The following is a 26643-nucleotide window of genomic DNA, read 5'->3' as shown; positions in this document are numbered from 1 at the left end:
AGGGGACACCAAAAAATTTTAGAAAAAAATTGCACATATAAGTGCCTGCAGGGTCAAGTACTTAACATAAGTCACTAAGGAGAGGTTAGGTCAGTGGGAAATTGCAAAGAATGTCCTATCTCAGGGGGCTGCACCTGATGAGCTACAGAAGCCTTCTACAAACAGAGGCCCAAGGCTAATCTACTTCTTCAAGAGAAGCCAGCAGTCAGCTTGTTCATTGAAATCTTTTAATTTTTAAATGTTGGCAACTAATTTTTTTTTTAAAAAGCTAACCCCAAACTCATAACTGCAGGTCGTATTTGACTTGTAGCTGCCAATTTCCACTTGTTTTAGAGCATGGATTCCTGACCCTTTTGTAATCCATCATGGCACAACAGCCTGGGGCAAGGCCATGGTGTCTGTGACCAATGGGCAGTTACTATGGTAATAAGCTGAAGGAAATTGACAAATGTAGCAAATGTGATATATATTGTTAAGGTTGTAGACAGTCAATACAAAACACCCCTTTCTTTCTCTACAGAGTTTGGATGCACTTGAAATATGATACAGGAAACAGACAAAATGATGAAAATATCAACTTTCTTAATGATAAATAATGTAAATCTCCATGGCTAGACATGATCCTAGTATCTCCAAGAGTTAGACTGATTTACCCTTGAATCACTGACACAAGTGGACAGCTATGGACTGCACCTGTGAGGCAAAGCCCACCCTGCTAAGCTTACCCACAGAGGACACCCTCCCATAACAGGAAGATGAGAAAAGAAAAGCTCGTCACTGTGGCTTAAACATGCTCAGCTCCTTCTTCCAAACTTACCAATCAGAAGAGGAGTGACTCAGAGGGTGAGGAAAAGACAGATATGTTCCCATTTTTAAACAAAAAAATGCTCCCCCAACATAGATCTGGGGGGAAAAGAGTGATTTCGGCTTGGAATGGGTTGGGGAAAGCTTCAAAGCACAAGTAGAATGTGACCTGCTTCTCAAGGAATGAGTAGATTTTTTTTTCTTAAATTGTGTTAAAATACATATAACATGAAATTTACCATCTTAACCATTTTTAAGTGTACAGTTCAGTAGCATTGAGTACATTCATATTGTTGTGCTACCATCACCATCATCCATCTCCAAGACACTTCATCTTGCAAAACTGAACTCCATACCTGAAACTCAAACTATTGAGCAATGACTCCCCCTGTCTCCCTTCCCCCAGTCCCTGGCAACCATAATTCCATTTTTTGTCTCCATGAATTAGACTATTCTGGGTACCTCATACAAGTGGAATCATACAGAATTTGTCCTTTTGCGACTGGTTCATTTCACTTAGCATAATGTCCTCAGGGTTCATCGATGTTGTCACATGTGTCAGAATTTCCCTCCTTTTTAAGGCTGAATAATAATCCAATGTGTGTATATCCCATTTTTTTAATCCATTTATCTGTGGAAGGACACTTGGGTTGCTTCCACCTTTTGGCTATTGTAAATAATGCCACTATGAATATGGGTGTACAAATATCTCTTGAAGTACCTGCTTTCAATTCTTTAGGGTATATACTCAGAAGTAGAATTTCTGGATCATATGATAATTTTATTTTTAATTTTTGAGGAACTGCCATACTATTTTCCATAGCAGCTGCACAATTTTACACTCCCACCAGCAGTGTACAAGGGTTCCAATTCTTCCACATCCTCACCAACACTTGTTACTTTCTGGGTTTGTTTTGTTTCGTTTTGATAGTAGCCATCCTAATGGACGTGAGGCAGAGGAATGGATAGTTTCTTAACATGAATGTATAAGACAGTTTAGGCAGGAGGAAGAATGTGTGTAAAGATACAGAAGTAGGGATCCCAAGGAATATGAAGGGGATAGTTTAGCTGGGAACAGAGAGGAGTCTTTGTAGAAAACACTGGAAAGATTGTGAAGGGCCTTGGATGCCAAGCTAAGAAGTTCCAAAATTGTTCTATAGTCAATAAGAGCTCCTGGATGTTTTTAAGGGAAAATGACAATATGAGAGCAATATTAAAGAAGAATTGGAGGAGAACACCATTTCAAAATCTGCAGTAGTTCAGGAGGGGTCGGGGCTGGGGCAGTAGCAATGGAGATGTGGAAGAATGGAAAGAAAAGATTGAAACAGCACTTTGAAGAAAGAACTGTCAGGTCATACTTAACTGGTTAACTATGAGAAATAAATAAGAGAGAAAGAGGAGTGAAAAAAAAAATAATTGTGTTATTTCTCATCCCCTCTGCACACATTTTTTCCCCTGCTTCTTGTTAATTACCATTCTTCCTAAATTTTCTTAGAAAGAAAAAAATCCCTCTTATTTCTATGTCCCTATAATTTTATTTATTTATTATAGCTAAATTTCTATGTACCTGTCTCTTACAGAAGAGCCTCTTTGAGCATTTAGAATTGCAAGTACCTTGTATCTTGTCCAGGCTCTGGGCTGAGGATAGCAGAAAACTAAATTAGAAATAGCGAGAGTCCCAGTTAAATATGAAGCCACCGCACCACCGCCAAACCTCCAACCTGTTCCAGGTGAGAGAATGAACCTTGTGTGGTTAAGACATTGGTTTTGGTACATGTGACCAAATCTCACTCTCGTTTATGTAACCTGATTATTCTCTATTACTAGAAAAATAAAGGCCTTTCTAATGCATCTTACAAAGTAGAGACTTCTTAGATGTTGTTTATTTTTTGATATAGAAAAATTCAGGGAGTCAGCAAGGGCCAGCCATAGGCTCTGACTTTATAGGCTTTAGTAAATTGACTGATTGCTTTCTTCAGTCATTTGGGAAAAAGCTTCGAATTTAGTAGATTTAACTGAAGTGGCTAGTGAAATGAAAATGATGTTTTCTGAGGATTTGGAAACGTTCTAAACATTCTGTTATCAGCTCTCATTGAATCTACAGAGTTGACCAGGAGGTAGGTCGATACTTCCTGCTCTTCTTTCATAACTTTCAAGTTCCCTTCTTGAGACTTCTAAGTTTATAACTGTTAACATGTTTTGCTAAACCTGAAAACGATAATTCAGAACTGCTTTTGATTAGTAAATCAATACCTACACCCCAAAGGCTGTTTGTTATTTTTCCTTCTACCGCAGAACGCAGTTTCCCTGAAATAAACATGCCCATAATACTTAAAATGACTAGGAGCATTAATGTGAACACAGACAAATGACCTTAGCAATTACGCCAGAAGTGTGATTTGTGCAAGAAAAGTGATTCTGTGGTGGGAACCACCTGCATTTATTCTCAACTAGTCAAAGCAGAGATGTAAGAGTGTTAAAAAAGTATTCAAGGCAAACAAAGAATAAAGCAAGCAGCACAGTCAAAACTTCAAAAGACATGGATGAAACCGCCAATAAAAATTAAAACTTCCATACAAATAACCCAAAGAAAGTTTAGTATTAGTTCTTTTTGTTTGTTTGTTTGTTTTTTTATACTGCAGGTTCTTATTTGTATGGAAATATGTTAATATAAATGTTTCAGACGTTACATGAAATTTCTAAAAATCTTATATGTTCTGGTATAATGTTATAAGTCATAATTCTAGTTATTACTTTAAAATGTATATATCAGAAATAAAAAAAGAATAAAACTTCCACCATTTTAATTCATCACATTCAATGGTCTAAGAATTGTTATAATGAACTAGGCACTCCAATTATCTGAAGCTAATGGTTAATGTGGATGGTTTCGTGCTATAAATACGCTGAGACTTTTCACAGAAATGCCCTGTTGAAGATATTAAGGTGTATGTCCTCTTTCCCTCACCCCTCACTTCCTGCTGGGTGAATCCAGGAGCTTCTAGATAAAATGCCCACGCTGAAGTTTTCAAATCCATTTAATGACGCATCATGACTCAACTTGGCAAGGCTTTTTCCCCCTTGCTTCTATTCCACCTCAAACTGTTTTGATTCATGTGTGAGAAATTTACTTTTGCCAATTGAAAAACCCTTTTGTGGCTGCCAGTCACTAATCTCCCCTCTGACACATTCATTCAACCAGACTAAATCCAATATTGACATTTGTATCTAGGAGAAAAGAGGTTAAGCATTGAGAGGAAAAGCAACTCCTGCACCCTGCCAAATGCTGTGCGGCATCTAAATGAGCTGTGATGGGTTCGACTCACGGGGTACCCCAGAGAACTGAGGGGGGCTTTGATCACATCCAGGGGCCGTCATTCCCTACCTAGGCAGCCAAATGGAGGTTGTTTGATGCTATCTATAGGTATCTGTAGCAGCCTAATTTAAATTCTCCCTAGCTCTCAGAAATCATTTTCTAATGATTTCTCAAGGGAAATCATCTCAAGGGAGTATCTTGAACACTTTTACTAGACTTTGCTTTCTCTGGCATGAAAAAAATCCACCACTGTAGTCCCTTGAACATTCGGCCCACTTCTAGGACATTCCCTTTCTTAGACTCTTGCCTTAAGGTAACAGGGAAGCGATAACGGTTCCTCCTACCAAAGCTATGAGAGGTGTTCTGTTTGGTTAGGACCCTCTCACACCTCCTCACCCCCACCCAGGGCATATGACCCTGTTTTCAGGGTACAGTGATGCACAGTGACAGCTGCTTATCTAATACAGGCATTACTAGAAAAAGATTTTTCTTTTAGTGAGAAATAAAAAATACAGATTGGATTGAAATGTAGGAAAATAAATATATGTCATGTAAATCAAAAGTAAAAGGGTGAACTTGAAAGTGACTGAAGGAATTGAATGAAAATGGAGGTGAGAAAGTCAGAGTTCAATTTGCAGACAAGGGATACGATCCAGTATTATTTCCACCCAATTTCTTTAATATCTTCTTTCATCATCCACCTTGCCTCATCACTGAGGCATTATTCCTCTTTCTTTATGTTTCTTACCAAATTAAACAAAAAGAAAAATATTATCCAGAGAGGGTGCAATCCTTACAGTCTTCTAGTATTCACTGAGCGTCAGTGTGTTTTTTCTTCTTAATTACGAATATTCTCTGGTAGATAATATCAGACAGCAATAACATGGAATCGCTTAGACTCTATGCCTTCTTAATAACGTATTGCTACATTCTGTTGCTTTAGGAATGTGTTAATTGTGTCTGAGTGGCTGATGGGGTGCAAGTTTGTCCACAGAATTCTAACACAATACTTTTTTATGTCTTTCTGCAGTTATTTACATATTATTTAAGAATGCCACACTTTAAACTGTGGGAACACATAACATAGTCACACATCTCTTAAAATATTTTTATATGACAATTTACATTTCATCTCCTATTACCTTTCAAAAGAAGGTCATCAGTAGTGAATTCCCCTCTTTATTTTTAAACCAAGAGTATTTAATCTTGTTTTCCCCCAACAGTTTATGATTTTAGTCTACCCCGCACCTCTCACAGCGCAAGCTGGTTTCATTACCTATTAATTGTCACGTCAGCTTCCCTTTGCTCTGCAGATTCAAGCCAGACATGCCAACTCCCTAGTTCCCAGCCTGCTGGTTCTCTTTCTCACCCACCTTTTAGTTGTGCTGATTGTCAAGCTCCATTAAGTAAGTTTTTATTATGTAAATGTTATAGTGTGCAGGATCAGCTATTCATCAGGACTGCCAACAACGCCACAGATCAGCCAGAAAAATGGTGACAACGTATAGAAAACTAATTGTGTTCGAGGCAGGCAGAAGAAAACTGAAACTTCAACATGTATCGAAATGAAAATTCAATCTATATTAGGTTGGCTTCCCTGAGAGTGTAATCTTGGTTTGGGAGTACAGATACGAGGTAGAGATCAGCATAGACTCTTATTAGAGTTGGGAGGGACTATTGAATATCTTCTAAGCCAATATAGGTTTTCTACTGGGCCACTTAATATAGTTTAGCAGACAAATTTACTGTCAAGCTATAATTGTCAAAAAGTTAAAACCATGACTCTCAGACAAATACAACATGAATCTGCATTAAAAATTTTTTCAGCTGATTGTTTAGCCATTAAAATGGTAAAACTGATTAAAATGAAAATAAGAGGAACAGATATATTACTAGGAAAAATTTTTTAAATAAGTTTACTGAAATAGAGAAAAAACTGGTTAATGTTCTATGGAATTACAAAACCATAGCCTTTGGGATTTTCCTTTCTACTGGGCAACAGTTATTTGCATCTCTCCCTGAAAAGCTTTATAAGTTATCATGTACTGTCCAGTGTCTGAATCTTTAATTAATGGTCAAAACACAGGTATACTCCTTAGATAATTAAGTAATACTGGGGTGAACCTGTTTTTCTTTTTTTAAGCCTCAGTTTGACATTAAAAGAACATGTTTCCTAACTTTTTGCTTTATTTCCAAGCTTTAAATAACAAGAATAATAAATTTCTAGTATATTCAAGGCCTGTGGTGGGCTGAATAATGTTTTCTCCCACCGAAGATGCACATGCCCTAATCCCAAAAACCTGTAAATATGTTACCCTACATGGCAAAAGGGACCTTGCATTAAATTAAGGACTTTGAGAAGGGAAGATAACTGTGGACCATCTGGGTGGGCCCAATGTATCATGAACCTCTTTACAAGAGGGACTCAAGAGGATCAAAGGCAGAAAAAGATGAGAGGACAGAAGCCAAGGTTGGAGTCATGAGCTGTGAAGATGGGAACCGAGGAATGCAGGCAGTCCTAGAAGCTGGAAAAGGCAAGGAACTGGATTCTCCCCTAGAACCTTCAGAAGCAAGGCAGCCCTACCAACCCACTTCAGACTTCTGACCTCCAGAACATAAGATAATAAATTTGAATTGTTTTAAGCCTCTAGGCTTGTAATAATTTGTTACAGTAGTCTTAGGAAACCATTTCAGGTCTCAAAAGGAGAAATCCCATAACATAGGAAGTATGAGACTAGGTAGAGAAAGGACAAAATCTAAGACTCCAGACTGTTTTCATCTGCAGCTTGCACACCTACAAATAGATCCAGAATAGAGAAAAGTTGGCTTAAATTTAAAAAAAACAATTAAGTTCAAAGAACTATTTTTACTGAGTTAGAAAACAATCTGGTTGATCAAAAATAAATCAACAAACTGAAAATCCCACTTTGTTGAGTTTGCAAGTTTAAAGAAGAAAACCAAAATGTGTTTCATCATGCTCATCAACAGTATGACTGCATGATTAGCGCAGTCACTCTTCAACTCAATATTTGTGGCGTAAGTTTTTAACTCTTTTAACTGGCTCCATAAACTTTGTGTTATTATACCCTATGTTCTATTATGTATACACAGCCATAATTCAGAGTTTGCTGTTTGAATCTCTGTTTTTGTTTTTGTTTTTTAAAGGTAGATGCTGGAGTATCTATTTATTTATTTATTTATTATTTATTCATGGCTGTGTTGGGTCTTCGTTTCTGTGCGAGGGCTTTCTCTAGTTGTGGCAAGCGGGGGCCACTCTTCATCGCGGTGCGCGGGCCTCTCACTATCGCGGCCTCTCTTGTTGCGGAGCACAGGCTCCAGACGCGCAGGCTCAGTAATTGTGGCTCACGGGCCCAGCTGCTCTGTGGCATGTGGAATCCTCCCAGACCAGGGCCCGAACCTGTGTCCCCTGCATTAGCAGGCAGATTCACAACCACTGTGCCACCAGGGAAGCCCTGAATCTCTTTTTGATATGGATTTCTAAAAGTGACTAAACTTAACTCTCAAACCTTATCAAAGTTCCTGTTTTGTTTTGTTTTGTTTTGTTTTGAAATCCAGATTCCCCAGTTCTCTGAACTGCAGATCTGATCGGCAAGGTTTGGGAATGAGTGGTCTGCACTTGTCACTGCCCTCTGTACCACCATTCAGAATGTTCCCATTGCAAACTGCTCACTTAAGGCTGGCAAGACTTGGCATGATCTGGACCCTCTTGCTGCTCCAGCCTATCTGCACTTCCTGGCCTCACACTCTGGCCTAGAACCCGCTGCAGCTCTCCACCCAGGAGAACTCACGTTGCCCCATCCACTCGCAACGCACAGGAACCATCTCCTCACTCTTCAGACCCAAGCGTGACATGGCCCTCCTCCCCAAGCCTCCCCTGCACTTCCCCAGGTGAGATGGAGACCCTGTTGCGTACTCTGGAGCACCTCCGTCTTCCCCGTTACAATCTTTGTTTGCTTATTGGCTCTAAGGTAGCTGGAGGTGGGGACGGTGTCTACCAGTTCGTCCTTTGTTGGATTCTAAACACTTACTTTAGCATCTGTGCTTCTCTCATCTAGACTACTAATAGTTTGCAGTCCAGGAGTGGTGCCTGGACGGCACCGAGTAGCACTGGTCACTAGGGTAGCGGTGGCCCCACACCTGCTCTCTAACGCAGCCCCTCTTACTCACTCCCACCTCAGACACACCTGGAAAGCTGATGACTTTTGGAAAGAGAGAATTATGAAATAAATTATCTTATGGCATAAGACTTTAGGAGCCATGTGTTAAAAGAACTGATCCCCAAGTATCTCCCATGGAGAGCTTTATTAAGAAATTATGGGTGGGATTAGGGATCTCTATTTTTCATGGTGACTCAGATGAATGTGTAATTTGTCAAGTACAGGCATACCTCAGAAATATTGCAGGTTCAGTTCCAGACCACCACAATACAGTGAATATTGCAATAAAATGAGTCACACAAATTTTTTTGTTTCCCAGTGCATATAAAAGTTATGTTTTCACTATTCTGTGGTCCACTAAGTGTGAAATAGCATTATGTCTAAAAAAAAAGCAATGTGCATACCTTAATTTAAAAATACTTTACTGCTAAAAATGCTAATCATCATCTAATCCTTCAGCAAGTTATAGTAGTAACGTCAAAGATCACTGATCGCAGATCACCATAACAAATATAATGATAATGAACAAGTGTGAAATATTGTGAGAATCACCAAAATGTGACACAGAGACATGAAGTGAGCAAATGCTGTAGGAAAAGTGGCACCTATAGTCTTACTCAATGCAGGGTGGCCACAAACCTTCAATTTGTAAAAAAAAACACATTATCTGCCAAGTACAATAAGGTGAAGCACATTAATATGAGGCACACCTATATAAGAAATATCAGCACGAAGGAAAAATTGTGTACTAAAAGCATAACGGCTCTGTGGCAAAACCCTCCAAAAGCACAGGCCACATGAAGCAGAGGGACATCTCTGATGGTCAGAGAGGGAGATAGCAGCAAGTTTTCAGTCTAGCGTGGATCAGGCAAGGACAGAATGGTGGGCAGTCTTTAAGAGTTCAGCAGCATTCTTGGGAAGAGGCTATAGAGGGGACACCAGGGCAGAGAGACTCCAGAGGGGCAGGTGAGAGCCTCTGTTATGAGGGCACTTTCCGCTCCAGGCACTCTAGTGGGTCAGGAGAACTGGGGTTTGGGCTCTGCCCCTCAGTGTGAGACAGCGGTACTTCTGGGAGAGAAGCCTGTGTCTTGCTAATGAGAATACCCTGAATCATGACACTTGCCGCATCCCACAGAACTTTCCAGTTTACACCAGGCAGGCTACATCCCCAAGTTGAAGAAGCAGGGCCAAACTAGTGCTTGCACAACGGGAGTCCCTGGCTGGACCAGGTTGAGCGCCTCACCCCAGGGGGGCCCACTTGTGGCCCAGCTATTGATCCATATATTGAGACCTGGCACATAACAGTCTATCTGACTGGGAGAGGTTAATCTCTGGGCCCATCAGTTGGGTTCCCTCCAGAAGATATAGAGCAGAGTGGTCAGTGAAGAAAAAGAAGCAGAAAGGGCTGTCACTGTTAATGTAACCCGATTTTTGCCCTCAGACTAACGAGATTGAACAAAACACATGTTGTATATGTTACATTTATACTGCAGTATAATTATTTTCCTACCTGTCTGTTTCCTAAGCTTAGAAAAAAATCTACCTTATTTTTGTATCCACAGTTCTTACCACAGTGGCTGGTATGTACTAGGAGCTCAATTAAAAAAAAAAAATTGTGCTTTTTTTGAAAGAAAAAATAGATCTGAAAGAGATGAGGTTACACAAGGAATGAGTTGTCAGGCAAGGAATAGGAATAAGTGTATCTTGCAGACAGAGGAGTGTACTGGATGGTTTGAGGGCATGGGTGTGACCGTGGTGTGCAAACGAGCAGGAGAATAGAAAGGCTGGAGGCCGAGCCGACGGGAAGACATTTGCCAGGCAAGAACCTGGACAGGAGAGCTGCAGAAATGGGAAAGATGGCACAGATACGCATGAGTGCATAAGAGATTTATTATTACACAGGAAACAATATTAGGTCGTTAAGAGGAGTGTGACTGCCTCGTAAAGTTAAATCTGATGGTATTACTGGAGTAAAGAGTGACCATTCCTTTAAGAAATGCTGCATTATCAACGTTCTTTTTTTTGTTGTTAAATTTATTTTTATTTATTTATTTATTTATTTACTTATGGCCACGTTGGGTCTGCGCGTGGGCTTTCTCTAGTTGCGGTGAGCGGGGGCTACTCTTCGCTCCAGCGCGTGGGCTTCTCATTGCGGTGGCTTCTCTTGTTGTGGAGCACGGGCTCTAAGCGCATGGGTTTCAGTAGTTGTGGCATGCGGGCTTCAGTAGTTGTGGCGCATGGGCTTAGTTGCTCCGCGGCATGTGGGATCTTCCCTGACAAGGGCTCGAACCCGTGTCCCCTGCACTGGCAGGCAGATTCTTAACCACTGCGCCACCAGAGAATCCCCATCAATGTTCTTAATGGTACAGGGAATGAAACTAAGGGGAGAAAGAAAACACAAATATAAAGATTTTGAATAGACTGGATTCTGTACCATTCAGACAACTGTCAGGAATCAGATTTCCCTATCAGTGAGTCAAATACAAAGATTTTGATGAAAGGACTACTTACAAAAATGTGGTCCCACCAAGAAGCCATTACTACCCCTAAGACTAAGGAAATAGGGAAGGAAATCTTAACAGAAACTCAGTGAGAACTGGAGAAGATATAGTCCCAGAGGGTCCCAGCTACTACCAGAGATACTGCCACAGCTGGAAGAAATGTCACAACCTCCCTTTCCTCATGTCCTCTGGTCTCCAGATGGTGCCTTTCATTGGTTGAACCAACCAGCATCCATTTGGCACTAAGCTTGGAAGATCCAGTCCACAGGGGTCAGCCCCACAGGGCACAGAGCCAGGCAGAGGAAAGCCGACAAACAGATCTGGAAGGCCAAAGAGAGAATGTGAAGGAGCTTTAGAATATTTGACAAATTTATTTCACTTACATTTTCCTTTTTAAGTATCTAGGCACTGAAGTAATAAATGACAAACACAAAAGTCTAAATATGTATAAAAGAGCTCTTGCAAGAAGTGTAAAACAAAATTCTAAATAGCAAACACATTGTGTCAGTTTAACTGGAAGCCTTTTTACTTTCCTCACAGTTTATAAAAAACTGGTGAGTCATGTCAGTAGCATCGCTGCTGCTCTTTTAAAAAAAAAAAAAAGAGTGTTTGGTAAGTTAGGGTACTTCTCATCGCAAGTAAATCCATATCTAGGTGGACTTCAGAGTTGGGTAGCTTTGGTAGCCCAAGGATGTCATCAAGCACATGGTCTCTTTCTGGCTGTCTGCTATGTTTTCCACTGTATCGTATTCACCCTGGAGCTGGCTCCCTTCTTGTGGGTGAAATAAGGCTGCAAGCAACTCCTTGAATTCTCTCTCTCAATATGCATGGAGAGAGAAAGGGTTGTTTTGCCAAGGGCAAATGGATGCTTGGGAGGTAAGTGCTTTCTCTGCACTTACTAAAAATTTTTCCATTACTCTTAATTGCATTAGAAAACATGTAACACCTGTGCAATGGTTAAGAGTCTTACTAGCAAACAAACGAACAAAAAAATTGCTAGTGGGAAAAGAAAAGGATTTTTATTAAAGGGTGTTAGGTAGCTCCCAGAATCTTCAGAAGGATTGGAGATCGAACCAGAGAGCTGGTCAGTCACGCAAGTTCTTTGCTATGGAAACACCCGGTAAATACCGTTTGGCAATGTGGCATTCAGCACTGGTTGCCAGAAACTCTGCCAGCACCAACACCAAGAAACAGAACACCTTTGCCGCCACGCTTGCCAAGATAGTAGTCTCCAACGATGCCTTCATCTGCATTCAAATCTTACATGTGGAAGTCTGGTTGGCAGAGCCCTGGCCATGTGCCTGAACCCTAGCTTCCAAGGGAGTGTGGTGATGGGGTGTCTGGTGTCTACTTGGGAAGGTAGGATTCAGTGTGGGTAGGGTTGAAGATAAGAAGAGTATCCAGAAGATTTTGTATCCACAGACACAAGTGACACTACAGCATGCAACACGGCTCCCTGCTCCTGGAGAGTCAGGAAAATGTACTTTAAGGCAAATGAATCACAGCCCAGAGAAAGAAGGGTGTGTTTATCAAACAATTCACACAAAATGCCTCACACAACAATTACTAAGGTGGCATTATGAACAGAGTGCCGGGGAAGAAAAACTTCTCAGAAATGTTAACCTCTACCTCCATCAAGCTCAAAATCTACTGCATTATAGGACCAACACTGATCCCTGACATGACATAAATACTATATTTTAACACTTCCCATGTATTTTCTCTGCATTGCTTAGTTTCTCAATTCTTTCTGACAGAATCCTTATCTTTCATAATATACTGCATATATAAAAACCTACTAAGAATAGCAAGAGATATTTAGGGTTCATTTCTCTTTTTCGATGTGGCACGTTCACTATTAGGGTTCTTGAAAGTAGGCAACCATGCGGACAGGTTTACTGGGATTGCCCTTCCTGTCGTTTTTATAAGAATGACTTAATCACTTATAAAGAATTACAATAATGTTATCGTGTAATCGATACCAACCATGTGCACCTGTGTTAGCCATTCTACAAACAGTATCTCATTTAACCTTCCCAAGCAGAAGAAGGTAAGTATTATTATCCCCATTTACCAGAGAGGAAACTGAGGCGCAGAGGCATTATCTATCTCAGTCACACCATCTGTCTCCTAGCATCATCCACTTTCAGAACCTTGTCACCTAGAAACAGAGACGGCCTGCCTCAGAGAGGAGAGTACGATTCTTTTCTAACGTGTGCCTCCAACAGTTGTTTTCTCCCGTCCTGAGATACCATGTCTGCTTTTAGCCGGCATCTCAGATGACAGTTTCACCAACCCATCTGGCCTTGGTTTCTTCCAGCCTTCCTTAACTCTAATTTCATTATCACCTGTTCTGGTGTGACCCTGAGTTCCCCGTGCACTTCTCTCCTTTCTCTTGGGAAATGAATTTCTGTCTCAGCATCAGCTCTCTATCCAACTGTGTGAGCCCTGAGGCAAAGCACTCATTTGTATGTGAGTACTGTCCATCTCTCCTGCCGTTGCCAGCCGCCTCCTAAGGCTCTGACTTTTCAGTCATCTCTGGGTGCAGATGAGACCAGGGGGAATTTCTTAACCAGCATGGTTTTATGTGTGTGTGTGTGCACGCGTGTGTGCATGTGCGCATATCTCTCAGATAATTTTTGTTTCATTTATGACTTGTATTTTTGCATTTTACTTAAATCTCCTCTCACCCTTTTAATTTCATTTCAAGAATTCTCACACCAGTACCTAATATAGCTCATGTATCCTTTGGGAGAAATAATAAATAATTTTCTAGTTTGGTAACAAATTAGGTGTTGTTTGGCAGCATTATCTGATTTGTTCAGAAAAGCCAAATTTCTCAAAACAGTACGTAAGTGGGAAGCTATTCCAGCAATACCAATGGAGTACACATCAAAAGCTCAGAAGTCATACCAAATGGGAAAAAGATGTGAAAGCCAAGAAAAGGAAAACAAGAACCCTGCTTCTCCTTTCTCCTCCTTCCCCACCTAACCCTCCCGCCTCCCCCACCCTGCCAGCCTTCTGCAGCAGGAAGGTCCTCTGATTAGAGCCCAGAGAAAATAGCAGGGCAGTAACATTTTACTTCTGTTCTGTTGCCGATGAGCTTGTGCTACGTCTCTCTGAGTCTCTCTGATCTTCTCTCTTCACATAAACATCTCAAGCAAAAATGGGGCAGTGGAATTAAGAGAGTGTGAAGTCAGGGTACACACACACACACACACACACACACACACATATATGTATACGTATGTATATACACCCTATTCCTCTAATTTTCATTCTTCTACAAATTCAAGGCAGTACTTTTTGTGATCTAATACTTGAAAAAATAAACTTGAATAAAATAAACTACTACTAAACTTAACATTAGGTGATATTATTACGTATGATACATAGAGTCTCCATTATTAATTACTTTTTGGGTTTTGTATTTTATTTTTTCCTAGGAAGTAAATGTTGTTATTATGACCATGGACTCTTTCCATTTAGTTTTAGTGGGCAAAAGAGGCATCATGAAGGCCAACCAAGAAAACAAGGATAAATACCATTATTGATTTCAAAAAATAAATAAACAGAAGATTGTGCTCCTCTGATCAAGATAGAAAACAAAAACAAGTACAATATGTCAAAAGAGAGAAATCATAGCTATTTGGCAAAGGGAATGGCTAAAACAAAGCTGAATCTCTCTAAGAAAAGTTATGTTTGATTAAAGTTTTTCCTCTGATTCATCCTAAGAAGTTATTTTCCCCTAAGGCCTGGAATGGACTTTTGAAGGACACATGTCTGTTATTGATACTGAGTTCAGCCTCAGTACACTATTTTTAAAGCAGTCACAGTTGTAGCTGTATGCCAGTATGTGTATAGCCTTCAGATAAGCAATTGACTGTGAAATAATGGTACATGGCTTTTAATATATACCCTCTGGTTATGGGTGTGCATACTAAACATACAGTATTTTTAAATATATGCATATACATATAAACACACAAACCCTGTGAGTTAAACCTCTCTATATCTAAATGTCCTGGCAGCTGCTTGAAATTTCCCTTCTACTCTCCCTAAGGTCTCAGGTGAAGGATTCATGAGCCAATGTCTCAGCTAGAACAGGTGTCTATCGCTGGGTAAATAGCAATTAGGCCCAAATTTCAGACTTTTTTTTTTTCAAATCCCTTTCGGAGGAAAAGCCCAGGAATAAATAGTTGCTGTAACGGCCAGGGGTATTGTGTAGCATTATAGCCTCCAGCTGGTCTATTACATACTATAGACAGGCAAAGAATACGAGCACCTGACAGATGTGTTCTGTTAGCTTCATTAGGAAAGAAACAAAGAAACTCCTCAATTAATAGCAGCGGAGCCAAATGAGGGTGGGGGGGAGCTTGAGGGGAGAGGAATCATAGCCTGTTATTTAAACAGAGTCAGGGAGCCTTTCTCTAGTGGCTTAATATGATTCATTAATAAAAACAGCTTTTTGAATGCCCAGTTTAAGTCAAAAGAAATCACCAGCATTTTTTTTTTCCCCAGCAAAGGAAGGGCAAAATGACAAATTGCTGCTGTTAAATTCATTTCATGTGGGGATGGCCTTTCTCAAAGATCTCTTAAACTGCAAGGCTGGATGTTTGTCACATTAAGTGGCAGAGCAGTTCTCAAAAATCGACTGTGGCGCATCAGGGTCTCAGATGAATGGCCAGCAGTGCCCATCCAATAATTTTATATATCCAGACCAGGAAGCATTTAGTGTTGTTTAAATGAACGAGGATTTTTAAAGTAATGAAATGCAGCTCTTACCCTAATGAAAGGAAAATCTGTCCACAGACTCAGTTTTTTTTCCTCCTTAGAATGGTGTGAAATACAGGGGAAGCCCTGTGACAGGGGGTGTCACTCCTTGCAAGCAGAAGTCGGGTTGTTTTCTCCTTTTATATTTCCTTTGCTGAAGATGTATGGTGAACTTATCACATAATATATAATTGTGAAAGGGTGAGCTACATATTGTGTTAGTAATATATGAGTTCTGAATGAAGATGATTCTTTTTCCACAGACGTTAGAATCTGCTGTAACAACCCAGCTTTTATAATAATAATTCTCCAGCTATGACTTTGGTGTGATATTTTTTAAAAGAACACCGTTTGCTTCCAGGAGGCTAGAATAGACAGTCTGACCCAGTTACTGGGCTTCAGGAGAGAAAAGTGAATTCTCGACCCCTTCCTCTTTATCCCCCTATCACCACCACTCAGTTTACATATCACGGAGTAAAAAGGACTCAGAGGCAGGAACCTAGAGAATTCAGGGAAAATTCTGGTCAATTATCCAGGTAATTCAGGCATAATCAAGGTCAAATTACCAAGAGTATATTAACCACCTGCATGGCTTTCTTATATGCTGAGAATTTGTGGATAGCAGGATTATAACTATCAAGGCACAGTTGGGGGAGAATAGCCATTGGAGCCCTGGAGTAACCTAGGCCAGCAAGGATGTGCTCCAAAATCAGAGCTGAATGCTCATCTGTCTAATTGGGGTGTTGTCCCGCCAAAGAAATAGAAATCAAAACATAAATGGTCATGGCCAAATATGATGGGCCAGGGTCTTTGTGATGGAAATGTAATTGTAAATCTTTATGGCCAACTCAGGCTGTGATGTCTTGATGCTCTTCAATTTTTAAAATATACTCTTGGCTTCTATTTGTGTTTTCCCCCTCAAATAAAAGCCTCAGAACAAGAAGGGCTAATATCTACTCCCAAATGAACAGGAATAAAAAGGAAAAACAGCAAGCTTTCCTGGAAGCAAAGGCATTTTTCACCCCATAGTCCCTTTGTACACTGCTAATATTTCACATTTGACACAAAGAATTGAAAGCATGAAGGAAAAAGTTCAGAATGTGGAACTGTTATGTTTAGACTTTAAGTCTTATGGATCTTAATCTTTGGAGACTGGTAATAGCTCCCGTGGTAAGTTACCATTCATTACAACTTAGAGTTTCTTTTCAGAGACCTAATGAAAGAAACTGTCATTAACAAAGGTTGGCAGAACTTCATGAAGCGCAATCTTTCCAACCTAAAAGCAGTTTTCATGAGAGTGCAGGAAATGTACAACCCCTCCCGCCCCCCCCCCCAAAAGATGAGGTCAAAACTCAAAATCATGAAAACAGTCACTTAGGACAGGCTGACAAATTATAATCCCACCTGTGTGTTTGAATCATAAAATACAGTGTACATCAGCTCATTTAGAAAAAGTGCTTTGGATTTTTATTATTTTTCTTTCTCACTTCAGTGTCGAGTGCCATTTTCCTCCTTCGGTATTTTAAACGGCTCAGAAGCACTGATGTCCATTTGGTCTCACACTGTAAGCTCCTGGCAACCAGGCATGGTGTCTATGTAATTTCCTTTGCTCAGTACATTTGCAGGCAGAACCCATGACTGTATTTTATTATAATCTGATATTTGAAAAGTATAGGGTTTCCGGTTTTATTTCTCTTTCTCTAGAATTAATGTTTGAAAAGAAAACTTTAAAATAGAGAATACTGTCATAGAAAAATGTCTTGTTTATTGAAATTTGTGCTTGTGGCCAACTATGTTTGTTGGGGGTTACAGAATTTGCTGCAAAGTGTGTTGAGATAGCTTAATTGGGACAGTAATGTGAGAAAGAATTTCATTCTGTTTTCCTGTTAGCTGAGGAAGAAACACATTCTTGTAGATTTTTTTTCCATTGGGAAATCACTCATCTCCCTTTAGCTGTTCACAGATTCCTGGGGCCAGATTCAGTTAGGTCTGTCACAGGCAGGCTCAGACAAATGCAAACGGGAAACATGTTTTCGAGTAGCTAAGTCTGGGTAGATTCTGCCACTTACTATACTGTCTCTTGTTGTCTCGAATACCTCCTCATCTGTCAAGCCTGCTGGTTTTAACCTTCCATTTTGTTGTTGGCAACTCTTCCTAGTTTCTCTAATCCTTGAATGAAATTTTATGTGCATTTGGATTTAGAAAAAAACTTACAAATCTGTTCTACCGTGTTTGAAGTTCCTATTTCCGATCTTTCCCCCCATTCTGTCCTTTAGTTCCTTCAACTGGCATCGCAAAAAAAAAAAAAGAAAAGAAAGAAAGAAAAATAATGGACTTTTTTAGTACAGCATAGAAACCCTTTGGTTGGCAAAATTTTCAAAAGAAAAATAAGTAATAACCTCAAGACCTTCTCTTAAGGGGTAACCTTAAGAGAAAAGAAACATTCATGAGAAAAGAATAAATGCAACTTTAAAAACTTAAAGCAAATTCCATATGTGTAAAACAAGGTAAAAGATAAGGTAGAGAAATATCATCAGCAAGTGTGACCAAGTGTTTATCTTTTCTATAGAGAAAGTGCATTTAAATGGATCAGAACATCTGAGGGTCCCAATAGTCAAATGGGCACAGGGTGTGAACAGACAATTCAAAAGAGGAAAGCATTTAAACACAATAATAAAGAAATGCAAATTAATATGGTAAAATACGATTCTTCACTTTTGTAAAAATTTCTGTATACTGCTACTCAGTGTTAATAAAGTTAATGGGAAACTGAGATTCTTACCTTATGTTGATATATAAATTGATCCGATTCTATAAGAAATCATTTTGGCAATGTTTCAAAAGTCCTAAAAATGTTCATATTCATTTATCCTGAAATTCCTTTATGGAAAATACTTGAAAATTATGTAAGTTTTTAAAAATATTTATCTCAATGTGAATTTCAATAACATTGAAAATATGTTTATGACACACATATATATAAGTGGAATACACAACCAATAAAAATTATATATGCCAAAAGTTTTTTAATAATATAAGGAATGTTAATGGTATTATATTCAGAGAAAGAAAAATAGAATATAGTATTATAAATATTTTACTCTCAATTGAAAAGGTGACTGACTTTAGAAAAGATGCTTTCCTGCTTTAATCATATGTATATATAATATCTAATGTAAAAATACCTTTAAAAGACTATTATAAATGCAGTGAATTGTTAACAAATATTGAGTGGTGGATTACGATAATAATCTTTTTTGAATATTTTGTATTTTAATTTTTTGTAAGAATGTGTGTGGAAGCAACCTAAATGTCCACCAACAGACAATGGATAAAGAAGATGTGGTACATATATACAATGGAATATTACTCAGCCATAAAAGGGAACAAAACTGAGTCATTTGTAGAGACATGGATGGACTTAGAGATGGTCATACAGAGTGAAGTAAGTAAGAAGGAGAAAAGCAAATATCGTATATTAACGCGTATATGTGGAATCTAGAAAAATGGTACAGATGAACTGCTTTGCAAGGCAGAAATAGAGACACAGATGTAGAGAACAAACGTATGGACACCAAGGCGGGAGAGCGGCGGGGGGTGGGGGTGGGATGAACTGAGAGATTGGGATTGACATGTGTACACTGATGTGTATAAAATAGATAAGTAATAAGAACCTGCTGTATAGCACAGGGAGCTCCACTTTGCTGTACAGTAGAAACTAACACAACGTTGTAAAACAACTATATCCCAATTTTAAAAAAAGTGTGTGTTACTTTCACAATTGGAGGAAAAATGGGTTTTTAAAAAACTTAGCTAGAATTTTTTGCTTTTCCTATTTTCAATCTTCGTGATAAATGAAATTTATCTAAATATTAATCCTTAGAAGGGAAATTATTTGTAACCCATATGTGTGAGGCACTATGATAAGCAATTGGAAATATCTCATTTAATCTTTACGGTAACCCTGAAAATAGATATTCATCCCATTTTTATGTATGAAGAAACCCTGAGATCCAAAAAGTGTAAGCATCTTGTCCAAGGTCATATGGCTGGTAAGTACTAGAGCTGGTCTTTGAATGCCGTATTATTTCCACATTGCTACTGATGCTAGACACACCTAAGGTGACCTTCCTTCTAGGCTAAACCATTTATTAGGAAGAAAAATAATTACAAATTTAATTATCTAAGGAACAAGATTAAAATGCACTTTTAATTTGAGCTTTCGCATTGCCTTGGTTTGTTTAGAGATTTAACAAGCAGGAAAAGACTTCAAGAAGTGTCTTTTCTAAAATCAGCCAGTGTTGTTTTAGCTTTTCAAAGGAGAGCAAAACAATTAGCAGTCTATAGGAACCGTTGTTTTCCTTCTACGTCTCATCTGGCCTTACCACCTCTGGTTGGAAAATATGTTCTTCACTGATAAAATGATAAAGGCACTCAGAATCTTTCCCACAGACCTTTTCTCTGTGATTGGTCTAAAAAGAATGGGCAAAAGACTACCTTCGGGTCTGTATTAAGTGACTGAGTTCCTATTTCTTCTTAAGCTTCTTGCACATCTGTGCATCAGAAACAACTCATGGATATAGGTTCACCTGGGAAGTCTGAGATAGCTTTGCTCTTGTTTTCTTGTTGCTTTGGTTCCTTTGTTACTTATTTTATACCTAACTGACTACTAAAAGCCATTTTAAGCACCTTCACTCGTAGGGCAAAGCTCACAGGTGAGTAAACCAGTATGCTTCAGGTTTGTTTCTGGGTATGTCATATGCTTAAGCCAGAAGTCAGAATCTCATTCATGCCCAAAAGAAGGCTCTACCCTCTCTTCTCTTCTATCAACTTTCTCAAAAATTAGAGGAACATGTATTATTCCTCCCCACTCACATATCTTCCCTTGACATTGGGGACAAAGAGATTAGAGCTGAACTTTTGTACCCTTGTTTTTTTATGCAATTTATGGGCAAATTCTTATAATCAAGGAATTAATGCAATCAGAAAAGTCTGTTTTAATCTCCATGCATATTTTTTATTTTTTAAAAAATATTTTCCTCTTTCATCTTTGCTTCACACACTACCACAAATTATGATGGTTCTCTTCCTCTAGTGCATTCAGCTAGCGTACTGCTGTGTCCCAGCTCTCCATGTGGGTTCCAGCATCAAAGCCTTAGGCCAATTTTATTTCATTTGTATTTGCTGTCAGAACAATGTCTTTATTCTAAAATGCCCTTCTCAAATCACCTCTCAGGTGGTTTGATAGAAGCAGCACACAGCAGAAAAATAATATCTTTTTAAAAATCCATGTTATTTCTTTTATGTTTATACTGAATGTGAATAACTGAATGCACAGCACACTTAGTTAAACAGCATCCTGAGTTCCATTTTTAAGATGAAAAGTACCTTTCGTTTTAAGTCTCCCGGAGACAACTGATCTGCTTTCCTTCTATGTAAGGGATTCGGGGAGGGAGGGGGAAATGGTATTCAAATTGCTGCCCAGAAATAAACATTTTTACAATATCATTTGTTTTAGGCTGCCAGATGACACCTAGATTGCTTCAAAAATTCTCACAAAATAAAGATTGAAGTGCATTTAGGGACTTGACAAGGCTGTAGAATTCCATCACGTCAAATTAGCATGAAAAGGAAAATGAGGGCGAGGGTGGACTTGTGGACTCAGAACCGTATCACCTTGCCTACCCACACTGCGTAATTGTGGGGCATTTGCAGGAAAATGCCTTTCCTTTAGCGCACACATTGTAGAAGGCGAAAGGGAGGGAGAAGAAGAGATTTAAGGAGAAATTGCAGTGAGCTGGCACGAGTGGGCAGGGGATCAATCCAGTTTGTCACACTAAGGTTTGTAAAGAATCCATCTCAGAATGACACTGATGATTCAGGGTATTAAGTTCAGTTCAGAATAAGGCGAACTGCAGTAGTAAGCCGAGAAGTAAACAGGGAATTCAGACCTAGAGCATACTGAGAGAAGGGGAGACCAGGCACAGCATCGTGGCCAATTCTGAACGGCTCTTTTGCAAAGGAGTTAAAGCTCTCCACTCCCCTCGCCATTTCTTTCTGACCGTTATGTCCGCCACCCTCAACTACATTTAAACAGTTAATGGCTGGCCTTTGCAGACGTCAGTCAACTGGATGCTGAGGAGAGTAAACTGTTGTGCATACTTGTGTCTGTGCAGGGCTAAGGGGAGGAAAACTTACAGGGGCGCACAGCCCATGTGCTTTCCTGAAGAAGTCTCGGCTGTGAGCCCAGCGAGTGCCAACCACCCACACCTGCCATCACTTCCGGCTTCTTCAGAAACAATTGCTCATTAACCCCCGTCAGCCCCGCAGAGGGGTGTATCCTCAGACCTTCACCAACTCCTTTGACCATCTATCTACCAGGTAACTGCTAGGTGACAATTACTCTTTGTCCTTCTTTGCACTTATCCTAATTAGCAGGTGTATATTTATTTGTGTGTTTGTCTAGTTTCTGTCTTACCTCCTAGGGTGCAAGCCCTGTGAGGCATGTCTCATTACCACTAATCCCCACCACCTTGCACAGTGCTTGACACACAGGAGGCCCTCAGTAACTATATGTGGAATAATGAATGAATGGTTGGATGGATGAGTACATGAATTTAACAAATATGTTTCTAGGAAATAGAATATAGAGTTTCTATCTTACAGACCTGGTCAGGTCAGAAAAGAAAGATATTTTGTCACTTTGCTTCAATTATCAGGTTTTCTCATATTTTAACATCTCTCAAATGGGATGAATCTTTATGGACCCTTAAAATTATAATCAGCAGAGTTGGGATTTTTTTCCTTTCTTAATAGTGCCTAATACAAGGGTGCATTTTACAGTCACTGGTATCTTAGCAGAGTTATAATCATAAACCATAGCCAATATAAAGGCAAATAAGAACACCTGTTTGGATGCTGTCACTCATAAGTTTCCCAGGGTTCCTTCAGACCCAGGCTTATCAAACTTTACATCAGAATCACTTTGTTGAAAACACACATTTCTGGGATCAACCCCAGAGATTCTGATTCAGTAAGTCTGAGGCAAAGCCCAGAAATCTGCATTTTTAAAGCCTTCCAGTGTTTGGGATCCACGTAATCCTTTGCTGCCATTTGATAAAAAGTTTTTAAATGCTTCTTCATTCCTAGCAAGTCAACTGGAAAGTTGTCACTAATTCTTTACAAATCACTGAAGATCTAGTCTTCAAAAAAGGACTAACCAGTGAGACATACGTCTTCCTGCCTGAGGTCATTCCTACCTGTTCCTACGGGAAGGCACATTTAGTAATTGCTGGGCAGATTAATCGACTATGGTACAACTAGAAAATGCAGCTGTATTCCAGGTTGGACAGTACCCTACAATGAATTCACATTAGAAAGTATAGTAGCTGGGGGGAGACCTTCAAGATGGCAGAGGAGTAAGATGTGGAGATCACCTTCCTCCCCACAGATACAACAGAAATACATCTACATGTGGAACAACTCCTACGGAACACCTACTGAACGCTGGCAGAAGACCTCAGACTTCCCAAAAGGCAAGAAACTCCCCACATACCTGGGTAGGGCAAAAGAAAAAAGAAAAAACAGAGACAAAAGAATAGGGACGGGACCTACACCTCTGGGAGGGAGCCTCTGCTGCTGCAGGCTCGCCCCGTACTTCGAACCCCTCCCTCCCCCCAGCCTGAGTGAGCCAGAGCCCCCGAATCAGCTGCTCCTTTAACCCCTCCTGTCTGAGTGAAGAACAGATGCCCTCAGGTGACCTACACTCAGAGGCGTGTCCAAATCCAAAGCTGAACCCTGGGAGCTGTGCGAACAAAGAAGAGAAAGGGAAATCTCTCCCAGCAGCCTCAGGAGCAGCGGATTAAATCTCCACAATCAACGTGATGTACCCTGCATCTGTGGAATACCTGAATAGACAACGAATCATCCCAAAATTGAGGTGGTGGACGTTGGGAGCAACTGTAGACTTGGGGTTTGCTTTCTGCATCTAATTTGTTTCTGGTCTTATGTTTATCTTAGTTTAGTATTTAGAGTTTATTATCATTGGTAGATTTGTTTATTGATTTGGTTGCTCTCTTCCTCTTTTTTTATATATAGATATATATATATTTTCCCTTTTTCTCTTTTTGTGAGTGTGTGTGTGTGTGTGTGCTTCTTTGTGTGATCTTGTCTGTATAGCTTTGCTTTTACCATTTGTCCTAGGCTTCTGTCTGTCCGTTTTTTTGTTTGTTTGTTTGTTTTTGTTTTTTGTTTTTTTAGTATAGTTTTTAGCACTTGTAATCATTGTTAAGAGTTGTTTTTTGGTTTGCTTGCTCTCTTTCTTTTTTTAATTACTTTTAAATTTTTTTATTTTTAATAATTATTTTTTATTTTAATAACTTTATTTTATTTTATTTATTTTTTCTTTCTTTCTTTCTTTTTTTCTCCCTTTTCTTCTGAGCCGTGTGGCTGACAGGGTCTTGGTGCTCTGACCGGGTGTCAGGCCTGTGCCTCTGAGTGGGAGAGCCAAGCTTAGGACACTGGTCCACCAGAGACCTCCCGGCTCCACATAATATCAAATGGTGAAAGCTCTCCCAGAGATCTCCATCTCATCGCTAAGACCCAGCTCCACTCAATGACCAGCAAGCTGCAGTGCTGGACACCCTATGCCAAAAAACTAGCAAGACAGGAACACAACCGCACCCATTAGCAGAGAGGCTGCCTAAAGTCATAATAAGGTCACAGACACCCCAAAACACACCACTGGATGCAGTCCTGCCTACCAGAAAGAAAAGATCCAGCCTCATCCACCAGAACACAGGCACCAGTCCCCTCCAACAGGAAGCCTACGCAACCCACTGAACCAAACTTAGCCACTGAGGGCAGACACCAAAAACCACGGGAACGATGAACCTGCAGCTTGCAAAAAGGAGACCCCAAACACAGTAAGTTAAGCAAAAGGAAAAACAGAGAAATACACAAGAGATGAAGGAGCAAGGTAAAAACCCACCAGGCCAAACAAATGAAGAGGAAATAGGCAGTCTACCTGAAAAAGAATTCAGAGTAATGATAGTAAAAATGATCCAAAATCTTGGAAATAGAATGTAGAAAATAAAGAAATGTTTAACAAGGACCTAGGAGAACTAAAGAGCAAACAAACAATGATGAACAACAAAATAAGTGAAATTAAAACTTCTCTAGAAAGAATCAATAGCAGAATAACTGAGGCAGAAGAACAGATAACTGACCTGGAAGATAAAATAGTGGAAATAACTACCACAAAGCAGAATAAAGAAAAAAGAATGAAAAGAATTGAGGACAGTCTCAGAGACCTCTGGGACAACATTAAACACACCAACATTCGAATTATAGGGGTCCCAGAAGAAGAAGAGAAAACGAAAGGGACTGAGAAAATATTTGAAGAGATTACAGTTGAAAACTTCCCTAATATGAGAAAGAAAATAGTCAGTCAAGTCCAGGAAGCACAGAGAGTCCCATACAGGATAAATCCAAGGAGAAACATGCCAAGACACATATTAATTAAACTGTCAAAAATTAAATGCAAAGAAAAAATATTAAAAGCAGCAAGGGAATAAAAAACAAATAACATACTAGGGAATCCCCATAAGTTTAACAGCTGATCTTTCAGCAGAAACTCTGCAAGCCAGAAGGGAGTGGCAGGACACATTTAAAGTGATGAAAGGTAAAAACCTACAACCAAGATTACTCTACCCAGCAAGGATCTCATTCAGATTCAACAGAGAAACTATAACCTTTACAGACAAGCAAAAGCTAAGAAAATTAAGCACCACCAAACCAGCTTTACAACAAATGCTAAAGGAACTTCTCTAGGCAGGAAACTCAAGAGAAGGAAAAGACCTACAATAACAAACCCAAAACAATTAAGAAAATGGTAATAGGAACATACATATTGATAATTACCTTAAATGTAAATGGATTAAATGCTCCAACCAAAAGTCATAGACTGCATGAATGGATAGAAAAACAAGACACGTATATATGCTGTCTACAAGAGACCCACTTCAGGCCTAGAGACACATACAGACTGAAAGTGAGGGGATAGAAAAAGATATTCCATGCAAATGGAAATCAAAAGAAAGCTGGAGTAGCAATTCTCATATCAGACAAAATAGACTTTAAAATAAAGACTATTACAAAAGACAAAGAGGACACTACATAATGATCAAGGGATCAATCCAGAAAAAGATATAACAATTGTAAATATTTCTGCACCCCACAAAGGAGCACCTCAATACATAAGGCAAATGCTAACGGCCATAAAAGGGGAAATCGACAGTAACACAATCATAGTAGGGACTTTAACACCTCACTTTCACCAATGGACAGATCATCCAAAATGAAAATAAATAAGGAAACACAAGCTTTAAATGACACATTAAACAAGATGGAATTAATTGATATTTATAGGACATTCCATCCAAAAATAACAGAATACACTTTCTTCTCAAGTGCTCGTGGAAGATTTTCCAGGATAGATCATATCTTGGGTCATGAATCAAGCCTTGGTAAATTTAAGAAAATTGAAATTGTATCAAGTATATTTTCTGACCACAACGCTATGAGACTAGTTATAAATTACAGGAAAAAATCTGTAAAAAATACAAACACATGGAGGCTAAACAATACACTACTAAATAACCAAGAGATCACTGAAGAAATCAGAAAATACCTAGAGACAAATGACAATGAAAACACCATGACCCAAAACCTATGGGACACAGCAAAAGCCTTCTAAGAGGGAAGTTTATAGCAAAACAATCTTACCTCAAGAAATAAGAAACATCTCAAATAAACAACCTAACCTTACATCTAAAGCAATTAGAGAAAGAAGAACAAAAAGACCCCCCAAAGTTAGCAGAAGGGAAGAAATCATAAAGATCAGATCAGAAATAAATAAAAAAGAAATAAAGGAAACGATAGCAAAGATCAATAAAACTAAAATCTGGTTCTTTGAGAAGATAAGTAAAACTGATAAACCATTAACCAGACTCATCAAGAAAAAAAGGGAGAAGACTCAAATCAATATAATTAGAAATGAAAAAGGGGAAGT

General features: G+C 39.3%; 1 long non-coding RNA gene across 1 annotated transcript; it reads left to right on the top strand.

Moving 5' to 3' along the window:
* Positions 1-2512: 2512 nt before the first annotated feature.
* Positions 2513-11212, top strand: LOC309607672. The gene is made up of 2 exons (XR_014232496.1): positions 2513-7250; positions 7592-11212. It is a non-coding gene; the product is annotated as an uncharacterized lncRNA (long non-coding RNA).
* Positions 11213-26643: the final 15431 nt, after the last annotated feature.

This window comes from Balaenoptera borealis (genome assembly GCF_965194805.1).
Source record: "Balaenoptera borealis genome assembly, chromosome: 12".
NCBI lineage: Eukaryota > Metazoa > Chordata > Mammalia > Artiodactyla > Balaenopteridae > Balaenoptera > Balaenoptera borealis.
Note: the sequence above shows the minus strand (reverse complement) of the source record. Positions and strands in the feature narration are given on the sequence as shown.